Below are 12,481 nucleotides of genomic sequence, written 5' to 3'. Positions count from 1 at the left end.
CCACCAACCCTATGACACACTCCCTGGTTGACGGTTTAGATGCAATTAATCTCCAACCCCACATAAACGACCCGACTCACTATAAAGGACACACTCTTGATACCATCTTTAGCTCCAACACCCTGATTCATTTAAAGCCCCCCACCCCTATCATCTGGTCCGATCACTTCATTCTCTCATTCGCCATCCATTCACCCGACCCCCTTCCCGTACTCACATCTGAACCTCCTAATCTATGCAAATGCTGGAAAAAACTAATAATCACCCGGACCTAGCCAAGGCACTCCTCCAGTCTCCACCACCTACCTGCCGTCTCAACAACCAACTAACCCCTGAGGCCTTTGACTCATGCATCAACGCATCTCTGATGCGACTCACCCCCCCCCGTGCAAACCATAAGCCCGCCGTGGCCTTTTCCCCAGATGGTTCACTCCTGAGCTGAAGACCACTAAACGACATTACAAATACCTAGAACGCAAATGGCAGAAAGAGAAAACCCACGAGAGCAGGACCACCTTGGCCCGACACTTGTATCGGTACAAGGCCGAAATCCGGAAAGCAAAAAAAGCCCACTACAACACCCAAATCCTAAACTGCAAAAATCCAAGCAAAGAACTTCACAAAATCATCTCCGAATTCACCAATCCGGCTTGTAATACAACCGTCCCGACCCCGTCACAATCACTGTGCGACTCACTCTCCCTCCACTTTTACACCACAGCTATCGAAAGGACAAAAACTCTAAACACCAAACTGGCTCTCTTACAGCCACCAGGCAATCCTCCGCCCGTACCGGCCAGCCCATCAGCTGCGACCTCTACGCAACCAACGTTCAAATCCTTTAGTCCAATATCACCAGAACAATTTCTCAAACTTCTGTCTGCTCGCAAACCATCTGGATCACCACTGGACCCTTGCCCAGCCACAACCCTTAAAGAAATTTTTGCTTCCACCTGCGCAGGCGAACACGCAAGATCTATCATAAATACCTCCCTTTCTTCCGGTATCTTTCCCGACGCATTCAAAATGGTGCACGTCAAACCTCTAATTAAAAAACCTTTGCTCGACCCTCTTGAGCCCAAAAACTACCGCCCAATCTCAAACACCAGGTTCCTTGCCAAACTCATTGACCAAACCGCCTACTCTCAACTAAATGCCTTTGTCGAAGCCAACAATCTCCAAGACCCCGCCCAATCAGGCTTCAGAACATGTCACGGAACTGAAACCACCCTAACCTCAATCTGGGATGACCTTAAAATGACAGCAGACTCCGCGGGATGGCTGCACTAATCCTTCTCGACCTATCGGCCGCCTTTGACACGATCAATCACTCAATCCTCCTAGACAGCCTCCACTCCCTAGGAATTCGTGGAACCGCTCTTAAATGGATAGCTTCATTCCTCAAAGACAGGCACCAAATAACGACACTCTCCAGCTTTACCTCCCAAGCCCGACCAGTCGACACGGGGGTCCCTCAAGGAGCATGTCTATCCGCCCTCCTGTTCAATCTCTACATGATCACCCTCCCACCAATAATTCATTCACACAACATCCTGTGTTACAACTACACCAACGACACTCAACTAATTCTAAAATTCCTGAACTCGAAACCCAACTCCCGACCTGACCTGGCATCCTGCCTCCTTAACATAGAACTCTGGATGACCCAAAGCCACCTCTTGTTAAACCCCTCCAAAACAGAAATCATGGTTTGCGGCAACTCCGATCTTCTTCCGCACCCACTACCCTGGCCACCCGCCTTGGGCAACTCACTGACACCCTCCAACACAGTGACAAATCTTGGATACACCCTGGACTCTGACCTAACACTCTTGCGCCAAGTCAACAATGTCTCAAAGTCCTGTCACTACCACCTTAAAACCCTTAGGCTCATCTTTCCATACCTCTCATTCCCCAACAGACTCTCTGCGGTCCAATCAATCGTTATATCAAGACTGGACTATGGAAACCCCCTATACCTCGGAATTCATGCCTACCAACTGAATAAACTCCAAAGAGCACAAAACGCAGCGGCCAAAATGCTACTTGCGCTCGGTCCAAGAGACCACGTATCCCCAGCCCTTAAAACACTGCACTGGCTTCCAGTAGCACATAGGGTGGCTTTCAAAACCTTATGCCTCTCCCATCGAGCACTGCATGAAACTGGACCTCAATATCTTCAAGGCAAGCTAATACCTTATCATCCTACTCACACCCTAAGATCAAGCTGAGCTGGCCTCCTAGTAATTCCTAAGACAAACTCAGACAGGTTAGGCGGATCATCATTCTCAGCCCTGGCCCCAACCCTGTGGAACTCGCTCCCACCCCACATCCGCCTAACTGAGGACTTAACGTCCTTCCGCAAACTACTGAAAACATGGCTTTTCCCCTTAAACCAACCGATTTTCCAAACTAGCATCATCACAATAACACCGACCCAACAAACTACCTGAAGCAAGAAATGGACAGCTAATAAACTCAATGTAAACTAGAAAGACAAACAGAACTAAACGAGTAATGTAGATCAAAACAGTGAAGTGGATAATAGGAATAAATCATTGGGAAAGTAAGGAGATCTAAACTGATATGATATGATATGATATGATATGGCATTTGTAACGCGCCTATACACAGGTGTTTCAAGGCGCGACGAGGCAGGGAGGGGAGGAAACAAGGGGAGACAGACAACGATCCTACTAGGCCAGGTGTCATTCAGATCGTGCAAGTGCAGGGGTGGGGGAGGGGGAAAAGTGCAAGGGGAAGGGGAGGGGGGAAGTGCAGTACAAGGTAAGTGGCGTAAAGTAATAAATAAATAGGGCCAGCTGGTGGCAAGTGCAAGGTAAGTGCAGAACAAGTGCTGGAAAAGCGGGGGGCTGTAGGGAAACAGAGACAGTCCCGCAGTGCAGAGGGGTTCCAGGGCATCAGTGCAAGTGGAGAGTGGCTGGGCCCAGGACCGAGGCCGTTAAGAGTGGTCCAGTTGCAGAATCAGTGCAGTTTCAGTGAAGAATATTAGCTGTTCAGCAGGGGAGAGGGAGAGAGAAAGCAGAGGCAAAGAGGAAGGTTTTGAGGTGCTTCCGGAACCAGAGATGGTTCTCCTCAAGTTTCAGGGAGGCAGGAAGGCTGTTCCAGAGTGAGGCCCCTGCCGCGGAGAGAGATCTACCCCCAGCTCGTTGCTTCGAGAAGCGGCTGACCCTGAGGGAGTTGGAGGCGGATGAGCGAAGGGCTCGGGAAGGAAGATATTTGGGAAGAGAGAGTTGAAGGTATTTAGGACCAAGGCTCCAGAAGGCCTTGTGGACAATGCAGAGGGTTTTGAACTTTATCCTCGCAGCCACTGGGAGCCAGTGTAGAGATTTCAGTCCTGGAGAGATACGGTCCCTGGGCTTGAGGCCAAGGACAAGTCTCGCAGTTCTGTTCTGTATGAGTTGCAGAGGGCGGAGAGTGGAGGCAGGCAGATTAAGGTAGAGGCTGTTACAGTAATCCAGCTTCGAGATAACCAGGGCTCGGGAGACAGTGAGCTTCTGGGGGAAGGAGAGGAAGGGAAGAATACCTCTGAGGAGGTGCAGCTGGTAGTGTGACTTCTTAGCGACGTCAGAAATATGAGGAGAGAAGGAGATTGTGGAGTCGAAGATGACCCCAAGGTTTTTTGCATTGCAGGTAGGAGCAGGGAGGGGGCCAAGGGAGGCAGGCCAGAGAGCTGCAGGGAAGGAGGGAGTGGGTGTACCGATGAGTAGAATCTCAGTCTTACTGGCATTATGGCAGAGGTCATTGGCGGCACACCATTCCTGGATAGCAGACAGACAGTCAGAGATGAGGGAAGGAGAGGGGGAGGCTGAGGGTAGCCTGAAAATGAGCTGGGTATCGTCCGCATAGCACTGGAAATTAGGGCAGAGAGCGGCGATGCGGTGGGAAAGGAGTGCCAGATACTGGTTGAACAGCCAGGGAGAGAGATTAGATCCCTGGGGGACACCACAGGTGGAGAAAAAGATGTCGGAGAGGAAGGACCCCAGTTGGACCTGGGAGGGTCGATTTGAAAGGAAAGAGGTCAGCCACGCCAGAGCCTGACCAGTGATACCCAGGTTTTCACGGAGACGGTTGAGCAGGATGGCATGGTTGACAGTGTCAAAGGCAGAGGAGAGATCGAGCAGAATGAGAACACACGGAGTGTTGGAATCGAGGTTCAAGAGCAGGTCTTCACGGATGTTCAGGAGAGCAGTTTCCGTGCTTCTGGCAGCTCTGAAACCAGATTGATGGTCGTGAAGACTACCAACAGATTCAGCATGGAGGTTAAGCTGGGAGATGGCCAGTTTCTCCAGGAGCTTGCCCAGGAAGGGAGTGATGGAGATAGGGCGATAGTTAGCCGGGCAGGAGGGGTCGGAAATGGACATTATGAATGAGGAGGGAACGTAGTGAATGACATAGATGAAATAGTTAGAATGGATGAAGCGCATAGAACAGATGAATACACTAAGTGGAAGAGTGCATATGTGGAAGAACAGACGAATAGAAAGATGAAATGAGTATGGAGATCGGATGAAATAGATGAACATACTAAAGCCAATGAGTGTGTAGAGTGGTTGGGTGTGTAGAGCGGACGAGCATGTAGAGTTGATGAGTACGTGTAGAGTTGATGAGTACGCAAATACAGAGAAGCGAATAGAACGCAGGAGGGCGTAGAACTGATGACTATACTGAACGAACAGACTGGATGAACGTTTGACTAGACAAACGTGTAAGAGCGAACAAGCATGTAGAGAGGATGAGCGTGTAGAGCGGATGAGCGTGGAGAGTGGATGAGTGTGGAGAGCGGAGGAGTGTGGAAAGCGGAGGAGTGTGGAGAGCGGAGAGTGGATGAGTGTGGAGAGCGGAAGAGTGTGGCGAGCGGATGAGAGTGGAGAGCGGATGAGTGTGGAGAGCGGATGAGTGTGGAGAACGGATGAGTGTGGAGAGCGGATGAGTGTGGAGAACAGATAAGTGTGGAGAGCGGATGAGTGTGGCGAGCAGATGAGTGTGGAGAGCTGATGAGTGCGGAGAGCGGATGAAGGTGGAGAGCGGATAAGGGTGGAGAGCGGATGAGTGTGGAGAGCGGATGAGTATGGAGAGCAGATGAGGGGGGAGAGCGGATGAGTGAGGAGAGCGGATGAGTGTGGAGAGCGGTTGAGTGTGGAGAGCAGATGAGTGTGGAGAGCGGATGAGTGTGGAGAGCGAAGGAGTATGGAGTGCGCACCAGTGTGGAGAGCGGACGAGTGTGGAGAGTGGACGAGTGTGGAGAGCGGACGAGTGCGGAGAATGGATGAATGTGTAGAGCAGATGCCTGTGGGGAGCGGATGAGTGTGGGGAGCGGATGAGTGTGTGGAGCGACTGAGTATGGAGAGTGGGTGAGTGTGGGGAGCAGCTGAGTGTAGAGACCAACTGAGGGTGGAGAGCGACTGAGTGTGGGTAACGGATGAGTGTGGGGAGTGGATGAGCATGGAGAGTGGAGGAGCGTGGAGAGTAGAGGAGCGTGGAGAGCGGAGAGGCATAGGGAGCGGATGAGCGTGGAGAATGGGTGAGTGTGGGGAGCAGCTGAGTGTGGAGAGCGCCTGAGTGTGGAGAGCGACTGAGTGTGGAGAGCGGATGAGTGTGTGGAGCAGATGAGTGTGTGGAGTGGATGAGTGTGTGGAACGGATGAGTACGTAGAGCGGACGAGTACGTAGAGCAAACAAGTACGTAGAACTGACGAGTATGTGGAGCAGACGAATGTGTGGAGCGGATGAGTAGGTGGAGCGGATGATTGTGCGGAAAGGATGAGTCTGTGGTGCGGATGAATGTGTGGAGCGGATGAGTGTGTGAAGCGGAAGAATGTGTGGTGCGGATGAGTGTGTGGAACAGATGAGTGTGTGGAGCGGATGAATACGTAGAGCAGACGAGTAGTATGTCAAGCGGACGAGTAGTATGTTGTGCCGATGAGTGGGTGGACCGGATGAGTGTTGTGGACCGGATGAGCGTGTAGCTTGGATGAGTGTGTAGACTGGACGAGTGTGTAGATTGGACGAGTGTGTAGATTGGACGAGTGTGTGGATTGAACGAGTGTGTGGATTGGACGAATGTGTGGAGCAGACGAGTGTGTGGAGCGGACGAGAGTGTGGAGCGGACGAGTGTGTGGAGCAGACGAGTGGGTGGAACGGATGAGTGTATGTGGAGCGAATGAGTGTATGTGGAGCGGATGAGTGTATGTGGTGCGTATGAGTGTGTGGAGCGGACGAGTGTGTGGAGCGGATGAACTCATGGAACGAACGAGTGTATGGAGCGGATGGGTATGTAGAGCGGATGAGTATGCTGAACGAATGAGTATGCTGAACGGATGAGTACGTAGAGCGGATGAAAAGTACATAGAGCGGACGAGTAGTACGTTGAGCGGATGAGTATGTTGAGCGGATGAGTGTGTGGACCTGATGAGTGTGTGGACCAGATGAGTGTGTAGATCAGATGAGCGTACTGAGCGGATGAGCGTACAGAACGGACGTGTATACAGAGCGTACGAGTATACAGAGCGGATGAGTGCATAGGCAGACAGGAGTACATGCGTGGGGTAGACTGGAGTGCATGCGCGGGGAGGACAGGAGTGCATGCATATGTAATACATGAGAGCATGCGTGGGGCACACTGGAGAATGAAGGATAGACTAGAGCACGCAAGGTGAACTAGAGTGCATGAGTGTGTCGAGCAGACAGGAGTGTGTAGGGCAATCTTGAACGCCTGAAATGAACAAAAATGCATAGAACGGACATGACCGCACAGAATTGTGTGACGTACATAATATGCTTTGGAATACAGGGAACATTTGAAAGAGTATACATCATACCACACTCCACGCTTACTCTCTCCTTTACACCACCACTCAACTAGAACACAGAAATACCATGACACCATTCGTATACCTGTTCTCATATAAACATCTCCCGCTTACTCCCCATCACTCTAAGTAAACACTGCTGGTTTCACACCCCCCAGCCAGGCGTTCTCCTCAGGCCTAACGCAGCTACACTCGGTCTGGATAAACCCGGCCAGAGCGAACACATACTCCTGATCTCTCAACCACCACACCTATCGCTAAGAAGCAGCTACCACTCGAATTCCGCACCAGCTGCACACACACCTGGTGCGCACTCGCACCTTTGGACTCTCTCGACTCTCTCTACTGACCTGAACTTCGGTTCCCAAGGGCGTTCAACCTACCAGCACCATCAGACCATACCAATGGTATATAAGGTGCTATATAAATGCAAAATAACAATAACAACAATAACAATAACAATAACAAGAAGCACTTTAAGACAAGATAGCAGCACCTGTGAGATGGATGTGGGGTGTAGATTAATACTCCAACACCAAATCAATGATGACAACTCAATGATTTGGGAAAGGGAGTCTGTTTAATGACAAGTACAAAAAATGTGGAGTCTCAGGAATATCAGCAGATGTGCGATCTTCCTTCTCTCTTCACAACTCCAACGAACTTCATAAGAACACGTCATTTTATAGTACAAACTCGTCATCACTGACGTTTTAATGCTTAAAAGTTGGCATACAATTTTATTGATTTGGAAAAGGTAACTTTACTATAAGTACTATATCTGTATATGGTAACGGAGTAAAGGGATTGGGTAAAAACTGTCAGGTGGGGCATCTAAGCCCTACCTTCAAACTGGCTACTGTGGACATCACTAAAAGTACAACGTCCCATTGGTTCTGTTAACTATAGGACCCTAGATTACTTGGTCCATTGTGATTGGGTTGGCACCAACCCCACTCGTACATTTTCACTTTGCTTAGCAGAACGCAGAATGGTCAGCCAGGTGCAGAGTGCCCCATAGTTCCCCCGGCCTTCCTCCAATTATTGTTACAATCAATCATCACTTTAGTGGCCATGTGTCAATTATTTCACTGTGGTTGGCCTCGAGACTACATCTCTTGCCTGAAAATGTTCTGATATATTCTCCTGGCCTGTTGCCATGCATAGGTGTGGAGGTCTTGCTTCTGCTCGCTCGGCTATTCACATGATTCAGACACCATGCATTTGCCTCTTTTTCAACAATTTGTGTATTTGATTTTCGTTTCACCCACCACCTGCCTTTGGCTTCTTATCTCAACCTTTCAGAGCAGTATATTCTGGTTTTTCCTTCAATTAATTGTAGCTACTGCTCGTCCATCTTGACGGTTACGACCTTGGTTCTCCCGGCATGGTTTGCCTCTGCTGAGTTTCGTTTCTGCCGCTCTATTCTTGATTTCGCTAAATATGAAACTAAACTCTTCTCGTGTGGCCTTTGGTAATCTTGGTTAATTCTGCTTCTTGGGCAAAGTGGAAGTATACTTATACAGCATACTTCTTTGAGGTAGATATGTATAGGTGGCACTTGCCGCACTATCTTCCTACTAAGCATAGCAAGCCGCACAGTTTTCTTAGCTTTCTTGCAGTTCCAAGCATATGTACACATGTAAACTGGTTGAATATCTTCACCATGCTCATGGCTTAAGCTTCTTACGTTTGACATCGTCCTTTCACTTTAGGTTCACAATATCCTTTATTCATGGCGTTTCATCTCCTGTTATCATTCTTAGGTCGTCATATCTTCTATATGTGAGTCAGTTCAGGTTCTTGTGACGTCACCATTTGACTTCCATTAAGACCTTTTTGGTTTCTTCAGGGACTGTACTCAGACAATCATCATTTCATTTTATTTGCTGATATGGACTTCTCAATGAATACCTTACTGTCCATGGTTTCCTTGGTATCGGAACTTCAATAGGTGCTGTTCTCCTGATAGGTACTGGGCAGAGCCCCACTGCGGCTCTGTGCTGGTTTATTTGCTCATCATACGTCACATATTTTGGTGTGAGCATTCCTGGTACTTCAAAATGGACGGTTGGAGTGCGGGCTCTACTTGGGACATCCTCTACACTCCCCCCTGTGGGCGATTTATTGACCACTTTCACCTTTTTCTTTAGTTCTTCCAGTTTCTCCTTTGCTTCATTTTTTGAGTCCATCCTTTCTTCATCTTCTGGGTCTATACATGATGGTTTGAAGAAATGTCTTCTTGGGGTCCATATCTTTATTACCCCTTTCAAGTTTCCTGCTTGTCCATTCGGGCTGCAGTAAACCCATCGTCCCACATAATTTCTGTGTTTCTTGGGATGTAGAAACTTTGTTCCTTCTGGTGCATGAATGCTGACCTTCACAAAGTCTCTTATTTCTTCATCGGTCAGGTCTTTAGGATTCCATCGTGGCTCGACATCAATCATGATCTTCATCCCTATGGCTTTTTTCACAGTTTTCTGGCACTGAGAGATTATAATCTTGATAAAACAGAATCCTATCAATATCATCACCAGCAGGGCTCCTAGGAATTTGAATACATCTGCCATCCATTGTGGAACACATAAGAATAGTGATCCAAACCAGCTGTAGTCATCAACTTCATAAGTTTCATCAATCATCTGATTCTGTAGTTTCGTCCGCATACCTATGGCTTCTGTTATAGTTCCATTTTCTTCATCGTGGGAAGGTATAAATGTGCAACATGATTCTCCGATTTTTGCACAAACACCTCCATCCATAGCTGTGATCATGTCAAGGACATATCTGTTCAGGAGAGTCATCAATCGAACTGCCCTTAACTCTTCCTTTATGGCGTTGAATCCTTTTATGGTTGTGTTTATGGTCTCCACTAACTCCCTTCTGGTTATCTGCAACCATTTAGTATTTGCTTCAACTTGAAATCTTGGCATGAAGATTGTCATGAACACTGATGAGGTGAGGCTGAACAGCCTGTGTTCATATGGAATTGCATGAAAAGCTTCTGATTTGGCAGAAAAGTTATTCTCTCTCTTCATTCGAGTCAGCAGTTCCACAGATCTCTTCTTCCTTAGGTGAGCATCTGCTTTCGGAAAAATGTCAATATTCAGGTCACTCTTCAGGATCACCAAAGCTGGAACGTGGACATTCACTATCATGCATATACCTCCCCAGTTTTTCGGCAGTCTGATGTATGCCTTCGATCTGCATGTCCAGTAATGGTCCATAATTACTGCAGTTCCATGCATCATTCCTGGAGCGTCAAACATTTGTCCACAGTTATGATTCTCTCCCATCTTTCTTGTGCCATTATTCCTGAAGAATAGTTTGGGGTTTTCCAGTGGCACTATCTGCAAGGGTCCTCCTCTGTCTTCGACCCATGTCAATAGTTTTGCAAGTCTTGGCCATAATGGTTTGCATAACCTTTGTGAATTTCCAATTGTTTCTTTGCAGGCTCCAAGGACCATCCATGCCCTGCAAATGACTACTCCTTTCTCCCATCCATCTGGTGGAAGCACTGTTCCCCAGATTTGCATCTGGCCTCTGTTCTTCCATACACAAATTTCTTCTGCAGACTTTCCTCTACTCTCCAGTCCCTTGTTCACTTCCCATCTGATTTCAGCTCGCTCCTTTTACTCCAGGTTTCTTGTACCTGATCACATGATTCTTAGTATGAGCTTTGTTTCTTGTCTTTGTGTCTTGAACGTAGTCATCTTCATCTGGATCTTTTGCTTCAGTTGCCCATTTCAATGAGGCGTCATTGCCCATGAACTGGCCTCTGGTCTTACACATTGCTATGTGTGAGAGACAGTGTGCTTTCTGGACGTCAATTACTACAGCTATGAAGATCTTGGACTTCCCCATGCTATACAGTAGGAGTGCGCACACAAAGCATTCCCCCTCTGAACTTCGTCTTCCAACTTCTTTCATGTGCTGGTTCCAAATGTTGTTTCCCAAATGTGCTGTGCTGTCCAAGTAATCGTTTAGTTCACTGGCGTTTCCGTGTATGCTTCTTTTGATTCTTAAGGTTTTCATGTAGTTTGCTATAACTACATCCTTGAATGCATCTGTATGGCTCTTTCTTTCTGGAGGATTCTCAGGTATCCTGGTCCATGATGCAGGTTTCTTCATCTGTGCAATTTGAGTCGACACAAGTCTGGCAATTCTTTCTATTTCCTCTTGCCTCCTCCTGGCTCTGGCTAATGACGGCCAAATCGATTCTGCTATCAGCTGTGCTCGTGAAATTTCCCTTGAGCTCGTTTTTTCCTCCATCGGTGTCACATTAGGGGTGTTCATTAATGTTATTTTGGTTGGTTTCTTCACCAACTTCTCTTGCATTCCTTCTCTTTTGGTCAGTAGTGTCCATATCCACTCTGTCATTGGGCTAGTATATGGCTGCATTGTGGAACTTGTACTTGTTCCCTTCACTGGAACATATGTGCTTGTCAATGCTGTCTCTGTTTGTTTATTCTCCAGCTCCTTATGTCTCTTCAGGAGTTCAGATTTTCCCATTTGTCTTTTCACTTAACTTGTAGTGGAACTTCTCATAGTAGACAGTCTCTTCTTCTTCCATCCTTTGGATTGTGGTTCTGCAGTTATTGACACTAGGCCTGGCGTGTGTGCATTCAATGTTTGCGTGCGCGTAGTTGTCAGTAACCTTTTTACATTCACACTCTGCCAACCCTATCTCCGGCTTTTCACTTTGCTTGTTATCATAAGTGTGTGTGTGTCATTGCTAATCACATCCATCTCAAGTTCACACACCTCACCATCAGATTTCCTAGGGATTGGAAGGATTATGTAAGGTCTTGGTGCCTTTGTGGGTTTCTTGTGTGCACCATTAGGTGGATGCACTGGGACTGGAACGCTTTGTAAACCAATAAAAAATGCAGTTCTGATTGTCAGTGACAGCAAAATAATGATGCATATGATACATAAATACTTTATTCCCCTGTAGGTCCATCGGCAGCATTTACTTCCAGAAAAGTACGGACGTCTCTCCACCTGGGGGAGGATGAGATTGCTGCTCTGGATCCCCATCTCGATCATCTGTTGAGAGATACTAACTTTTAATGTACTTTCTAACCAATGTTATTGCTAGATTCTGCTGGTTCTGCTTGTGAGTTGCAGTTACTAAAACAAGTGTCTCTCTTTGCCTGATCAATGGTTTGTCTCTTGTCTCTGGATACAGTTTTTTTTCTATGTAAAATGTCAAAATTAGGTAATAATTCAGTAAGCCTCTTTACTGTGCATGTTCAAAATATGTTAATTCCCAATCTATGCCTCTGATCTGCTTAATTCCTGTAGACCTGCTTTGTCCTTGTCAAAAAATAAAAATGAACTCTCTCGTGTTATTCTCTCAATCTGTCCCTCGGCGGAAAGTTTAAAATCTTCTCAAATAGTTCTGCTGATGATTAGAAAGTTTGATTTGCATCACGATACCATGCAAGAGCATGCCTATCTGTGCGGAATTGCTAGGTCTCTGATGTATGTGAGGACGTCAACATCGACAGGTCTCCCCACAAGCTCCGGAAAATCCTCTATTAGGCGAAAGAAAATATTACTCAGCAATCTACTGTCTTCTGGTGACAGGGACATTTGTCCTGCCCTTGTGCTGAGGTTTAGGACTGTTTGGATCTCACTCGCTGT

This window comes from Ambystoma mexicanum, chromosome 1q (assembly GCF_040938575.1).
Source record: "Ambystoma mexicanum isolate Mex_15411 chromosome 1q, UKY_AmexF1_1, whole genome shotgun sequence".
NCBI classification, from domain to species: domain Eukaryota; kingdom Metazoa; phylum Chordata; class Amphibia; order Caudata; family Ambystomatidae; genus Ambystoma; species Ambystoma mexicanum.
Note: the sequence above shows the minus strand (reverse complement) of the source record.